The 13,080-nt window shown below is 43.9% G+C and overlaps 1 protein-coding gene across 2 annotated transcripts in view; it reads right to left on the bottom strand.

Moving 5' to 3' along the window:
• The window catches only part of BROX (BRO1 domain and CAAX motif containing), a 1,162,070-nt gene that overhangs the window by 457,937 nt on the left and 691,053 nt on the right, over nt 1–13,080 (bottom strand). The window lies entirely within an intron of this gene.

The raw sequence follows: 13,080 nt of genomic DNA, 5'->3' as shown, positions 1-13,080 counted from the left end.
GTATTTTGCTGAGATTGCTGAAGCGTATTTTATGGAAGAATATGAAAGGCCACTATGAAGCATTTCTGCCAAGTATTCTAGTATCTGTGGCATGTTTATTACTGATACATCCTGACCCTTGTTGGCATTCCAGGTGATGAATCTCTTCCATTTGGCTGAATAAGTTTTTCTGGTGGAAGGACTGCGTGCTTCCAGTAGGATCTCTTGAACTTTTTTGGAGAGAGAGATATGGGTAGAAGTCATGGAACCCTCCAAGCTGTCAGCTGCAATGTTTGCAGGTTGGGATGAACAGTCCTGTAATTGTGCTGAGTTAGAAGAAGAGGCCATTGAGGCAGGGGCCACGGCTTGGTGCGAGATATGCTCCTTAGTAATGGATACCAGTGCTGCCTTGGCCAGTCTGGAGCTATCAAAATACCTTTCGGTTGCTCTGCTTTGATCTTCAGTAACACCTTGGTCATTAATGGTAGAGGTGGGAATGCGTAGATTGTCAGAGAATTCCAGCTGAAGGAGAGAGAGCATCCATTCTCCAGGCTTGAGGATGGTGTGTCCTCGAACAGAACTTCTTCAGATGATGATTGAGGTGAGAGGCAAAGAGATCTATGTCCGGCCTTCCCCACGCATGAGTTATTTGCGAAGAAATGTCTGGATGCAGCATCCATTCGTGCGGGTCCAAAATGTTTCTGCTCAGACTGTCTGTCAGAACATTGTCCTTGCCTGGAACAAACTGGGATTGCAACTGTAAGTTCAGTTTCAGGGCCTTTTCCCAAAGAGCCATTGTTAGTCTGCAGAGGGGGTAAGAATGAGTGCCTCCCTGTTTACTTATGTACCACATGACAGTGGTGTTGTCTGTCTTTATTAGCAGATGACCTTGCTGAAGAAATTTTCCGAAGGCCTCAATTGCATGAATCACTGCCAACATCTCTTTTTGATTTATGTGCAGATGCATATCCCGGGGAGCCCATTGCCCTTGCATGCATCTGCCTTCCCTGTGCGCCCCCCATCCATGATCTGAGGCGTCTGTTGTAATGGTTTGACTTGCTTGAGGTTTGTTGAAAGACATGCCTTTGTTTAATTGACTTGCTTGTGCCCACCACAGAAATTCCTTTTGAAGACATGGAATGAGTGGTATAATTTCTTCTAAGTTGTGGCTGTGTTGAGACCATAAACTTTTTAGGTACCATTGTAGTTTTCTCATGTGTAGTCTTGCCAGTGGAATCAGAAGAATGCAAGATGACATGAAACCCAGGGCCTGCAGGACTTTCCTTGCAGTCATCTGGGTGAGCTTTGCAAGGCTTTTGAAGTAATCTGGTAATTGTTCTTGTTTTTCTTCCATGAGGAAAGCCATTTGTGAGTTTGTGTCCAGTTTGGCTCCTAGAAAAATTATTTGTTGGGATGGCAGTAGTCTTGATTTTTGAATGTTGACTGTGTATCCCAAAGCCTGTAGTAAGTGTATGACATAGTCCAAGTTTCTTATCAAGGCTTGTTTGCTGTCCGCTTGTATAAGGCAGTCGTCCAGGTAAGGGTAAATTTGTATCCCCTGGAGTCTGCAATGTGCAATTACTGATGCCAGGCATTTTGTGAATACTCTGGGCGCAGTAGATAAGCCAAACGGCAATGCTGATAATTGATAATGTTCTGACCCTGCAAGAAATCTGAGGTATCTTCTGCAACTGTGTCTGACTGGGACATGCAGGTATGCCTCCTTGAGGTCCAGAGTAACCAGCCAAGACCCCTTGCCCAGCATGGGAAGAAGTTGCTGTAATGTCAGCATTTTGAATTATGGCACAATGAGAAAGGTGTTTAGAGCGGACAAGTCCAGTATAGGTCTCCATTGCTTTTCTTTTCTTGGAACAAGGAACAGTCTTGAGTAGAATCCCTGGCCTTGTTCCTGAGGAGGAACCTTTTCTATTGCTTTGATTTGTAGCAGCTTTGAAACTTGTATGAATGCCTCTGCCCTTTGATTGTGTGGCAGGTTTGGCATGCCTTGTCTTGTTGGTAAGGTATGGAAGTGGAACCTGTAACCTTTGTCTATTATGTTCAAAATCCATCCGTCCTTTGTAAAAACGTGCCAATTTTTTGAAAATAAGGATAACTTTCTGCCTAAAGGAGCTTCTCTTTGAGCCTTGGTCGGCGGTGTCAAAGTCAAGTCATTGTGATTGTCCCTGTGGAGCAGTGGGAGTCCCTGCGCTACTTCTCTGATTAGTTGGTTGCCATTGGCGGCCTCTGTAGGAGCCTCGGTATTGCCCTCTACCTCGAGCACGCCTGCTTTTTCCCCTTTGAAACTTGTCAGTGACTGGAAAGGACCAATTCTTCGAAGGCCAATTCCTGCTGAACCTTGGTGGCTGAACCTGGAGGAAATCTTTGACTGTTTGTACTGATTTAGCCTTTTCCTCAATTGATTTCAACACACCCTGTGCATTAGCACCAAATAGCTTGTCTTTTTCCAGAGGTGCATCTAGAAGCTTTACTGTAACATGATCTGGCAATGACTGTTCTTTCAACCAAGCATGTCTACGTATGATGGCCCCTGTCATAGCTGCCCTACATGAAGCTTCCAATGCATCATAACGACACTGAAGAAAATGACTGCTAACCTGCTGAGTAATATGAACCAAATCCTGCAAAGCCTTTCTATCTAAAGGCTCAGGAGAGGCTAACTTTTTCTGCAAATCATCCATCAGAAAATCTTGATACTAAAACATATGAAAAAGACAGTTAAGAGCCCTCATGGCAAGGGTGGTAGAGGTATAAACTTTCTTACCCCACCTCTCCAGGGACCTAGATTCCCTGTCTGCGGGCAAAGGATTCTTGGTCGTGGAAGTGGCCACTCCTTTGGGCCCCTGAGAAATAGTTTCTAGATCAACAGAGTGGGCCTTAAAGAGACGCTTATGAATTTCAGGAACCCTGTAATATCTGTCTGGCTTGACAGGAGCAGGAGGGAGAGAATCAGGAGAAGTACTGGAGTCTGAGAACACATCATCCAATACATCTAACACTGGGGGAATAGCTAAAGGCCTGTGCTGGGGTAACTTAAGGAAGGTCCGAAGCCTTTTCCTGGAGTCGGAGAAATCCTGGCCCTGCCACTGAAAATGCTCTCTCATGGAGTGGAGAATTTCCCTGAAGAAATATCCTCAGGAGGAGAGGCAGGGGGAATGGATTCATCTGTATCAGAATCCTCGTAGGCCGGGAAGGGTTCTTCCTGGGAATCTGAAAGGCCTGACTCACCAGAGGCTTCATCTGAGGAAAGGGTATCTGTCTGCTCAACCCTAGGCCTTTTGTCTGAAGGCGGCTGAGAACCTCTGTCTGGATGAGCCTGAGAGCCCCTGATTAAAGAAATTAGATCTGCAGCTAAAGTCATGATCTGTTTATCCGAAGTGGGAGTCTGTGAAAAAGATTTAGGAGGGTCAGACTTAGCCTGGCTGGCAGCCTTAGCACGTGTGTAGGCCTTGATGGACATAGGCACAGGAGGCCTAGCTGTCCCACGTGCTGGAGTAACTTTGTCCACCGGTATGGTGTCAGGCAAATCTTGGGCTTCGGTTTCAGGAGGAAAAACAACAACTGGCACCGAGGAAGCCTCCGGGACTGTAGTGTGTGGTAAAACGGTGTAGTTGACCTGGAGCGGTTGAATTACCGCCTCTGAAGAGACCGATACACTCGCGGTAGGCTTAGGTGTGGTGTCGGTGGAAGTCGCGGGCCGCGAAGGTCTGTCCCGGTCCTTCCGTTTTTTTGGAAACGTGTGCTGTCGGAAGCTCCGACGGCATGATATAGGAGTAATTTTCCCCAAAAAAGTCTTCAGCAAATTCTGCCCGGCGCCTAAGTGTGCGCTTATTGAAGCAAGCACAGGCAGCACAGGCCGAGATGTCGTGGTCTGGGCCAGGCAGAGAAGGCAGAAGAATGGAAGTCCTTATGAGGTATTTGTTTACCACAAGACAAACAATTATTAACTTTTGCAGTTTTATCTGACATCGGCTGAGGCAAGAAAAGGTTCCCCAACGGGGTACTTAGCTTTTTGATGACCTCGGTAACCGAAAACACAGGAGCTGGCCGACCGGCACTTGCGAACTGCTTCTGCTTTGGGCACTGCGCGGCAAGAAAGACTGAAGAAGATGGTGTCGGCTGATGATTTTATACCCCAGCCGCTCTGACGTCAGGGAAGAAGCGACAACAGCCAACGCCGGACCCAGACTTTGGAATCCGGCCGACCGAGGGGCTGCCTGAGGCAGGACAACCCATATGTCAGGACTGCAGTTGCATTCTTGAAGGACATCAGGTAATTAGTCAGGCTGCCAAGTTCAGGGTTTGAAGCTGTGGCTGCATTATCTGGCCATCCTGCTGAGACAGCAGAGTAGGGGTCTGATGCAGGTGCCATGGTGCCAGCAGTGACACACTGCACAAGAGGGGGTACCAGTGTTGGTGTGGCCAGTCTGGTGCAATCAGTATTATCCTTGGTTTGTTCTGTTTGATCTTTAGTAGTACCTTGGAGAGGAGAGGCAGAGGTGGAAAGGCATAAACTCATAGGTTTTTCCAGGTGAAGGACAGGGCATCCACTTTCCAAGCTTGTTTGTGGGGAGTCCTTGTGCAGACTTTGCCCAAATGGTAGTTCTGGGGAGAGGAAAACAGGTCGATCGCTGGGCTCCCCCCTTTGTTTCTCAACATGTTGAATATCTTTGGTTCCAGTTTCCACTCGTGTGGGTCCATGAGATTTGTGCTTAGGTCGTCTGCCAGTGTATTTAGCTTTCCTGGCAGGAAATGAGCCTGTAGGTGCACTTGGTAGCTAGCCTGCAGAGAAGGTATGAGTGGGTTCCCCCCTGCTTGTTTATGTACCACATAAGAGTGGTGTTGTCCGTCTTTACCAATAACTGTCCTGGAAGAATGTGGTCCATGAAGGCTGTTAGAGCATACTGTACAGCTAACATTTCTTTTTGATTGATATGCAGGTGCATTTGACTTGGGTTCCATTTTCCCTGAATGCACTGCCCTGCCAAGTGACCCCCTCCCCCCCCCCATGCATAGTCTGATGCGTCTGTTGTTAGAGTTTGGGCGGCAGGGGGTAGAGTGAATGGCAGTCCCTTGTTCTGGTGGCAGGCCTCTGCCCACCAAAGGAACTCTATATGTAGACAAGGTACGATAGAAATCACTGATTCTAGATCCTGAGAATGTTGACACCATAGACTTTTTAGATACCACTGTAGTTTCCTCATATGCAGTCTTGCATATGGAATTAGTAGAATGCAGGAGGCCATGAACCCCAGGGCTTGCAGAATTTTCCTTGCAGATAGCTGGGTCTTTGTGGCCAGTAGTTGGAAGTAGGCTGTCAAATGAACTTTTTTCTCTGGCGTGAGGTAGGCCATCTGGGAAGTTGTATTCAAGCTTGCTCCCAGGAATACCATTTGTTGGCAGGGTACAATATGTGATTTCTTTTCATTTATAGTGTACCCCAGAGAAGTTAGCAATTTCTTTACAAAAGCCAGATGATTTAATAGTATGTCCTGGCTTTCTGCCTGAATTAGACAATCGTCCAGGTACGGATATATTTGAATATTATTTTGCCTGCAAAATGCAATGAATGGAGCTAGGCACTTTGTGAATACCCTGGGCACAGTAGATGAGCCAAAGGGCAGAGCAGAGAACTGGTAGTGCATGTAGCCTGCTCGGAAGTGTAGGTGTCTTCTGCAAGATTCCTTTATTGGGATGTGCAGGTAGGCTTCCTTTAAATCCAGTGTTGCCAACCAGGCATCTTTGCCTAGCATGGGAAGCAGCTGATGAAGAGTTAGCATCTTAAATTTTGGGATTACCAAAAATGTGTTTAGGATAGACAGATTCAGAACAGGATGCCAGGAATTGCCTTTTCTGGGCACCAGAAAAAGTCTTGAGTAGAAACCTTGTCCCCAATCTTCTTCTGGAACAGGCTGAAAAGCTCTGATGCTTAAAAGAGAGAGAACTTGCTTTTGAGCCTCTGCCCACTGATTTGGGGGTAGGTCTGGCCAGCCGTTTGGGGTTGGTAAGGAGTGGAAGTGGAACCTGTATCCTTGGGAAACTATATTTAAAACCCATTTGTCCTGGGTAACGAGTTCCCAATTTTTTGCAAGGCGGACAATCTTTCCCCCTAAAGGAACAGTCAGTTGAGCAGGGCTAGGAAGATTTAAAGTTAAGTCATTGAGATAGTTTACCATAGGGGGGAGTCTAACTACTCCCTGCTTTGGAAATGGGAGCCCCCCACTGTTTAGGCCTGTGAGTACCTTGGGACTGAAGCCTGGGTGCTCTGCTGGTTCTGGGTTTAGAATGAGAAGGCCTGGGAGAGGCAGGAAAGGACCAATTCTTAGAGGGCCAGTGCCTACTAAATCTGGGAGGTTGTACTTGCAGGAAATCTTTAACAGTTTGCATAGATTTAGATTTTTCCTCCATCTTTTTATAGTACTTTTGCTTGCTGCTAAACAGGCAGTCTTGGTTTAAGGGAGCATCCGGCAATTTAGCTTTAACATGATCTGGCACAGATTGCTCCTTAAGCCAAGCATGCCTTCTAAGTACAGACACAGTGACAGCAGCCCTGCAAGATGCCTCTAATGAATCAAAACCACATTGCAAAGTATGTTTTTCAAATTGTTCAGCAGAATGCATGAAATCCTGTAATTCTTTATTTTCAGCACAGTCAGGAATCAACATCATTTCTGCTTAAGCAATCCAATAATATGCTGCTGATACTTTAACATAAGAAACTGGCAGTTTAAAGCCCTAATGGCTAAAGTAGCAGAAGTGTATACCTTCTTTCCCCATCTATCCAGTGCCCTGGAATCTCTATCTGAGAGGGTAGGATTTTTGGCAGTAGTAGCCTTAATGCCCTTGGGTCCCCATGAAATGGTCTCAAGATTTGCAGTACGATTTTTAAAGAGGAACTTGTAAGAGTCAGGTATCTTGTAATACCTATCAGATTTTCTGGGACCAGGAGGTAAAGCATCAGGGGCCAGGCAAGATTCCGAGAAGGCATCATCTACAATGTCCAGTACAGAAGGGATAGCTAAAGGCCTGTGTTGAGGCAGAAGTAAGAATTCCCTAAGCCTCTTTTTGGAGTCAGAGTAATCCTGGCTTTCCCAGCAGAAATGCTCCCTAAGAGTATGCAAGGTTTCACCAAAAGAGATCCTCTGGAGGGGAAGCAGAGGGAATGGAGTTCTCTGCATCAGAATCCTCATAGGTAGATAACGGCAAATCCTGGTCATCAGAGAAAACAGAAATTTCAGAATCCTGTTTAGAAAAATCAGAAGGAAAATCAGTCCTAGGACTCTTATAGGGGGAAGGGTGGATTCCCCTGATTAGAGTAATAAGGTCCTTAGCCATTCTTATCATTTGTTTTTTAGGCACAGGGGCCTGACCATGCTGTCTGGGAGTTGTTTTTTTTAGGCAAAGATCGAGTTTAGGCATACTGGACTCCAAATGGTTCTCAGTAGAGGCCTGCAAATCTGAAGTAGCGGGTAACAGGGGCTGCGAAAGTACCTCACTGAGTACCGACGAACTGTCAATTAGCTTAGGAGAAGCATTGTCGGCAGCTTTGGACCTAAGCGGTCTGTCTCTGTCTTTATCTTTGCGTTTTTTTGGAATATCGGTAGTCGGGTGGCTTACTGAAGCCATTTCTGGATAATTGAACCGAGTACCAAAATATTTAGAAGCGTAAATGAACCGAAGATGAATAGTTCGTTAATTAAATAGAGCAGAAAACCGACAGCAAGGTACGTCATGGTCTGGGCCTAAACAAGGAATGCGGTACAAATGGAAATCTTTATGAGGTTATTTGCTTTCCACAAGAAATACAATTATTAACTTTTACTGACATCGGTTTAGAGCAAGAAAAAGTTTCCCCAATGGGGTACTTACCTTAGTTGAAGACTTCGGTTCTGAAACTCGAAAATGAAAATTTCAGGAGTCGGCCGACCGACACTTGTGAACTGCTTCTGCTTCGGGCACCACACAACAAGAAAGACAGATAAAATGGCGTCGGCTGCATGCTTTATACCCCTGACTACCTGACGTCATGGAAGATAAGATGGCAACTGACGCAGGACCCAAGACTTTGATAATCAGGTTGACTGAGGGCTACTGCAAGCAGATAATCTGAATGTGATGAATGCAACAGTGAAACACAAAGAACATCAGGGAGGACATGCAAACTCCACACGGAAGGCACCCCAGCCAAGAATCGAACCGGGGAACCTCTAGCTAAGAAATGACAAGTCTACCTGCTGCACCACTTTGCCACTCATCATCCACACAACTGAATGAACATTTTTAATACTGTTAACAAAGACAGCAATACCTGTGCACAATCATCAGCATGTGTGCAACACTATTACTTCACAAGTCAGAACTGAATAGTAATGAAGTGTATTAATTATGCTTCATTAAGGGGGAAAAAAAGCAAGATATTATCGTGAAAAAAACAGAATCCAATAAATGCTCAGCATCACTATGTTATCACAAACTGTTCCAGAACTAGAGAAAAATAAGTTTAATTTAGTTGTGATGTCAAAAAATAATAACTATCCCAAATGTTCGTCATTAATTAGAAACTTCAATCCTCAATGATTTTCCAGAAAATCACAAATTTTAAGAGGAACAGACCAAACATATGAGGCAAAAACCCATACAGTTGAGAGGTATGCTACCTCCCTCCCTCTTATACACTCCCCCCTCTTACTTACACACACATATCTACCTATTTACTTCTTATACACACCTCCCACCTATCTACCTGTTATACACACACACCTACCTAGCCACCTCTTTTACACACACAGTCTTACTTATACACACCTATCTACTTCTTATACACACTCCCCACCTTTCTACCTGTTTTATATATATATATATATATATATATATATATATATATATATATATATATATATATATACACACACATACACATATGGGTCTATGTCAATTATTCGAATGCTTAAAATGTAGGACGTTACATGGTCGAGACCATATGTTCGACATTTCAAGTGTTCGAAGGTTGACTTTTACCGGCGCTGTATGGTGCAGAATGGGAGAATTTCCCTTTTTTGCACTGAAGTGTGGTCTCGGAGATGGTATATTTAAGTAGGGGGGTGTGGGGGTGCAGGGGGGCTTGCCCCCCTCCTCACACTGTTAGTGTATGTTTTTTTTTTTATTAGATATTCGAACTTCCAAATATCGACCATATGGTATTCGACATTTTGGCAGTTCGAATATTTGACATAGACACTATATATATATCATCACACACATATATCTTCATAGGTTCATAGGTGTGTACTAGGCTAATGGCCATGGGGCCTTTACAAGCCTAGCCACAGGATTACCTTGGCATAGTGTCACTTGACCTTAGTTCTCAATGTCTCTGTCGAGCAGAGCCACTTGAGTTATCCCCGGGGTGACTTTTCTGTTACCCATCCAATCATCAAGATTTCTTTTAACAAGGGTCAGCGAGGTGCTCTGCTTGACATGTATGGGAAGTCTGTTCCATAGCATGGGCAGTCTCTGGGTTATGAACCTGTCCCTTCAGCATGTTCTGTTAATTGTGGTAATGAGGTTGAGTTCTCTGGAGAGTGTGGTGTGGAGGGATTGGGATTTCTTTAGATATAGCATTTCTAACAGAGCTGGGTCAGACATGGCTTTGTAAGTCAAGCAGAGATCGCCTCTAAATAGGCGATATGAGACAGAGAATAGTTGGAGTTTTTTGAGTCTGTTCATATAGGGCAAGTGTTTACGGCTTAGGATCCTCTTTGTGAGGTACTTGTACAGCCTCTCCAGTTGTTGCAGGTAACTAGTGACGTATATGCCAAATGGGGTATTGTACTCGATGATTGGCCTAAGGAGGGAAGAGTAGAAGGTGACAATGACCTCTTTCTTCCTGGGTGCAAAACCCTTAGTAATGATATGTGCCACACAGAAGGACTTTCTGACCACAGTGGCAATGTGGTGATCAAAAGAGAGGTTGCAGTCAACCTGTGTTCCCAGATCTCTTATAATGCCTTCTGTGTCAGTGGACTACCATCAATTTGGTAATTCATGAGAACCGGGTTTTTCCCAAAGGTGATGATGACACATTTTTTGGCATTGAGATTAACGCCATGGTTCTGAAACTAGTCGTTGGTCACAGTGAGACCATTCTATGTCAACATCACTTGGGGAGTTAATAATAGCTCTCAACTTGCAATTGTCTGCAAACTTTGTCAGCCAGAGTCCCTTCATGTTGGCCTGGACTTCAGAGAAGTAGATACCAAACCGGAGAGGACCCAGGACCGAACCCTGTGGACTCCACTCATGACTAATCGGCAGTCTGACTTGGAGTCAGCTACTTTCACACAGTGGTTTCTATCTGTGAGCCAGTTTGCAACCCACCTAGTAATATAGGGGTTGATGCCAAGTTTAGTGAGTTTTTCTATGATTCCTGAGTGGGGAATGGTATCAAAAGCCTTGGCAAGATCAAGGTAGGCTGTATGAACCATCTTGCCTTCATTCACAGCTCTGGTGACTGACTCAAAGAAGTCAACTAAGTTGAGCAGGCATGATCTACCCTTCACAAAACCAAACTGTGTGGGATCCATTGTTTGGAGGATTCCCTATATCCTTGTTTATTTGGTCCATGATGATGCGTTCCATAGCTTTGCATATCAGACTTGTCAGGTTAATGGGCAATAGTTTCCAGGGTCTGTAGTCGCTCCTCCTTTGTGGAGAGAGATGACTGTAGCAGTGCGTCATTCGGTAGGGACAAAGCCTGAGGTGAGGCTGTGATTGAACAGGGCACATGTGAGGTGCCAGTTCACTCTGTAGTTCATGTAGAACACAACCAGGTATATTGTCAGGTCCCATAGAAGCTGTATTCTTGGCCTTGGACAGTGCTGTTTTAACCTGTGCAGCAGTAATAGTGGGTGACTGGCAATCTACTGGTATTGCAATTGGTCATTTGGGGGGAGGGGTACAGTTGGCACTGAATCTGTTGGCCAGTATACTAGCAATATCTGTTGGCTCGGTATAGGAGGTACCATTGTGCAAAAGCTCAGAGGAAATCTGGGTATTGCCGTGGAGATTCTTTACATAACTATAGAAGGCCTTGTGGTTGTCTTTACTATCAGCTGCAATTCTGTTTTCATACCTAGCTTTAGAGGATTTGATACATACATACATACATACATACATACACACACACACACACACACACACACACACACACACACACACACACACACACACACCTACCTATCTACTTCTTACATATATACACAAACATCCAACCTACCTACCTCTTTTACACACACACACAAATACACAAATCACATGCACACACACACACACACCTACCTCTTACTTGTCCATCTGCTGTGGTCTGCAGTCCAAATGTCTTCTTCTATTTAAATTACATTTGCTCAGAAGATGAAGATGTAAACAGGATTCACAGAAGCAACAGGTGTGTGCGAATGGATGCAAAGGGCATTCCTAAAGAATGATACCCTTAAAAAAATTTATTTATTTTTTCTTTTTTTAAATTAATAAAAATAATTCCTAGCCAGCAGGCCATCTCCTAGTCAGCATGGGCCCCCTCCCAGCCAGCGGGCCCTAGGAGACTGCTTCGGTCACCTAGTGCTGGATCCGGCTCCGACTACCAGCACAGTATTCATGGGATAAAAGCAAACCTTACAGCCTAACCAATATAGAAGAGATGTCTGGGTTAAAGAAATGTAAATAGGAGCAGAAATGGGCTTGGTGCTGTTCTTTGCATTCTCTGCTATAAGAAGACAGACCACAGTGATTTGTATATTGTACAATCAAAAGACGAGAAGGATTTATTTATTTAAAGCAGACATACTGAACTAATCTTAGAAATCAATTAGAGCTGAAGAAATATAAGAAGGGAATGCATAAACAGACGTATCAAAATTATTTGCATCCACTGCTATAAGATGATTGCCCACAGGGATCTGCAGACTGTATGTCCAAATTGGCCAAAGGGATTTGTGGCCTATGTGGTCACAAGGAATGAGAAGAAAGTAAACAGTTAAACTATCCAGAAGTAGACCAGTGTTACTTCTAACGAGCTAATCCTAGTATGGAATTTATTTCTTTGCCAGTTTCTATAAGCCTTACAATTAACACTGTACGGCATCCAAATAATACTTCGATACCACTAAGCACTTTGTGTGACTCTTAGCAAACCTTTTAACAACATCTTGGTTACACAAGTAGCTTTTTCCCAAGAAAGACATTTTGCTGTACATCAATACTCAAGTAACTCTGCTCCATAGATGACTATTGTGGCTGGAAATAGTTCCTTAGCAAGCTACTGTTTCTTTCTTGAAGAGATATAAATTGGAACCATGGTGGAGAGTTAGCATAATGGTTAAGGTCTTAACCTCACAGATACAAGGCACAAAGTTTGATTATGATCTCTGGTTATTAACTAGGCTTATAATAGTCTGCAAACTAATAATCTAGTATTTACCTATGAACCTATAAACTACAAGCAGCTGCAACTCAACAACTGGAAAAACAGTATGTGAACTCAGAAAAAGACAATACCAAATTAAGAGCACAGCTATCATTTCTCTGATGAGTGCAAAGATGTCAAAATGAAAACCAAGAAAGACAAATGGCAGTTAAACCAAAACCAGGAAGATAACACTAAATAATCAATCACTTTTTTGTGAGAGGCGGGGGGGGGGGGTTACCCTACCTCCTACTTATTTTATAATATCTGGAGTTACACTGCTTTAGAGAAAGGATTAATGCAAAAATAATTAAACCAAACATGATACATTAATTTTTGCTTTTAACCAGATAACCAAGTCCAGAAGAGGAAGTTAGCTTTCCCTTCAATGGTGTCTTAAATGCCTTATTTGTGTAATGACATTGGGGGTTCATAATGATACATCGACCACCGTTTGCCTGCTCACAAATACTGCAAAACAATTTCACCAAAAGGCAATTTCAGCAAGCATCTATGCAAGCTTTTGTTGCAGTTGTCTTGTTTATTTGCAGATAACAAGTTTCTCATTCCCATGTGGTGGAAGACCTACATTCTTCTGACTTATATATACCAACTACAGCTGC

Source organism: Protopterus annectens, chromosome 1.part2 (assembly GCF_019279795.1).
Source record: "Protopterus annectens isolate FY-2018-M chromosome 1.part2, PAN1.0, whole genome shotgun sequence".
Taxonomy (NCBI): Eukaryota; Metazoa; Chordata; order Ceratodontiformes; family Protopteridae; genus Protopterus; species Protopterus annectens.
Note: the sequence above shows the minus strand (reverse complement) of the source record. Positions and strands in the feature narration are given on the sequence as shown.